General features: G+C 43.2%; 1 long non-coding RNA gene across 1 annotated transcript; it reads right to left on the reverse strand.

The window, feature by feature from the left end:
• Positions 1-586: 586 nt before the first annotated feature.
• LOC136355530 (uncharacterized) lies at positions 587-1,522 on the reverse strand. The gene is made up of 2 exons (XR_010739798.1): positions 1,236-1,522; positions 587-764 (listed from the first exon to the last, which is right to left on the reverse strand). It is a non-coding gene; the product is annotated as an uncharacterized lncRNA (long non-coding RNA).
• Between the last annotated feature and the right edge of the window lie 1,176 nt (positions 1,523-2,698).

Below are 2,698 nucleotides of genomic sequence, written 5' to 3' on the forward strand. Positions count from 1 at the left end.
AATACCACCACGGCATTGCAAAGGGGGAAATCGTGACAATACCCTTTGCACAACACAACTCAAAACAGTGCACCGTTCCTGGATCATAATCACCCCCTTATAAACAAGGCATGGACTCCCCAGCGACCCCCATGGACTTCTCGCCACTTCTCAGTCTGGCGCACTATAATGAATCATGCTATACAAAGGATAAAGCCGTTGCCCACGCTGGCTTGTGGTTGGCACGATAAATGTTTCACAACAGTAGCTCGCGAACCGGTCCTTAATTGCCATGAGCACGACCTTCAAAACCATGTGCTCACAGCCCACCATTAATCATATTTTAATTACCAATTAATTATCATAACACGATTAACCACCGTGAGCTACCATTAAATATAACCATAAATAATAATGTGGTATATATGATTCATCCCATTAGTGAGCTAATGTTTCTGAGCTTTGCTAAGCAATTATATATATAACATTTAGCTGAACCAAACCAATACATAAGGTTCAAGCTAATCAATTTATTACCCAAGGTATCAAGGAATAGGATATTCAATGCAAATTGGCCATAACAAAGGAATTGGTTCACACCACCCGGTGACATTCGAAAATAAATGCACAGTTGAAATAAATAGAGAATTTAAATATAGGATCAACATGCTCAAAGGATTGTGTTTAGGATCTGTGTGACTTGCCTTGCAATAATCGGTCTTCAATTAATCTTCTTGATCACTTCCGACGCACTCACGAACCTTCGCAACGACGGAAACGACAAGCTAACACGCAAAACGAAGAAAAAGACTAATAAAAACTAAATAAACAGTACATAAAAAGTAAACAAACATGTAAATCATAATTTTAGATGAATTATGAGACTTGAACGGCCTCATTCTGACTTCACATGAATTTATTATGAATTTTACAAGATTAAATCTAATTAAAGCCCATTTAAAAAGAATTAAATAAATTTAATTCAATTTATGGACAATTTTAATATGTAGATCTTTATTTTAGAAAAATTTAGCAACTTGAACCACCTGAAACGGATCTACGGTTATTTAGTTATGATTTTCCGAAGATTTAATCTATTAGAAAAACGGGAAAAAGAAAAACCGATGACGTCAGCATGACGTCATCCATGGCAGCCACAGCACGGGTGGCGACCTCGCCGGAGCTAGGGTGGTCGGCCGGGATTTTGGAGGACACCTACGCGAAGAGAACGACGAGACGAACCCGATGGTACTCACCACAACGGCAAACAACGCACGACGACGGCCGGCGACGAGGAGGACGACGGCGGTGGCTCGGGTTGCGCGGCGACGGCGAGCTCCGGTGGTCGGCGACGAAGGAGAGGTGGCGGCCGAGCTTCCCCACACCACGGCGCACCTAAAGGCGACGGCGGCAAGCGGCTGCGACGGCGGAGGCGGCTGCGCGACGTCGCCGGAGTTCGGCCGGCGGCGGCGGCGGACTAAGCGGCGTCGACGGCGAGCTACGAGGCACGAGAGACCACGGGAGAGGGGGCAAACGAAAGAGGAGGACTAGGGGGTCCTATTTATAGCCTTGGATTGAAGAGATCGGACTCCAAACGAGAGGAATCGAAGCCGGAAAATCAAAAACTCGGTTTTAGAGATAAACTCGAAAACGAGTTTGATTCGGATAAAATACCCAACGATTTGCTCCGATTCTTGGGGGAAAAGATAGAGGAGGATGAGAGGATCAAAACCCCTCAAAAATCCGGAAGAAACGGGGTCGGATTGGAGCGGATTTGGAGGCGGAAAGGCGACGCGGCGCGCAGCTCGGGCTCTGTCCAGACTGCAGGCTGAAGGTTAGGGACGACACTGTAGCAGGGAGGCAAAACAGACTTCTCCTGAGCTTCCTTTTTTTCTTGCTTGGGCCGACTGAGAGAGAGGGAGATAAAACAGACTTTGGAGAGAGAGAAGAGGGGAGGCCGGCTGCTGCAGCTGGGCCGATTGGGCTGCGCGGGAGAGAGAGAGAGATGTTGGGCCGGAATCGGCCCAACGACTTAGGGAAGGATTTAAAAACTTTTTCCAATTAAAATAATCACTTAAATGATCTTTCAATTGTTAAAAATACTTCCAATGCTCAAATAATTTGAAGAAAAATCCTGAAAATACTTGGACACTAAAAGTACTTAACAAAATTATAATTAGACCATTTAATGATTAATTTAATATTTAAATAATTGCTGAACTGCTCTTTGTATGATTAAAATTAGGAACTGAGCTCCGAAAAATCCGAGAAAATTCCAGAGAGTATAATTAACCATGGAGAATTTAATAAAAATTAAATCCATCCATGCTTTATATTTAAGAAATTTTATTTCCCACATTTAACTTCACTTGTAAATTAGTGAACATTTAATATAAATTCTAATAATAATTTATTAAATAATTTATAAGTCCTGAAACAAAAATCAGGATGTGACAAAGTGGAAGTGGAGCCAATAACAATGAGGGAGAACCTACGCTAGCTCAAATTCTGGCTCAACAAACACAACTGATTAATCTGTTGGTGCAGCAGGCGCAGAATCAGCAGGGGAATAATCAGAACCAGAATCCACCCCCTCCTCCCCAAAATAAGTTGGCAGATTTCTTACGTGTCAGACCCCCTACCTTTTCAAGCACCACCAATCCAGTAGAAGCAGGAGATTGGTTGCATGCGGTAGAGAAGAAGTTGGATTTGATCCAGT

This window comes from Oryza sativa, chromosome 3 (assembly GCF_034140825.1).
Source record: "Oryza sativa Japonica Group chromosome 3, ASM3414082v1".
Lineage (NCBI taxonomy): Eukaryota > Viridiplantae > Streptophyta > Magnoliopsida > Poales > Poaceae > Oryza > Oryza sativa.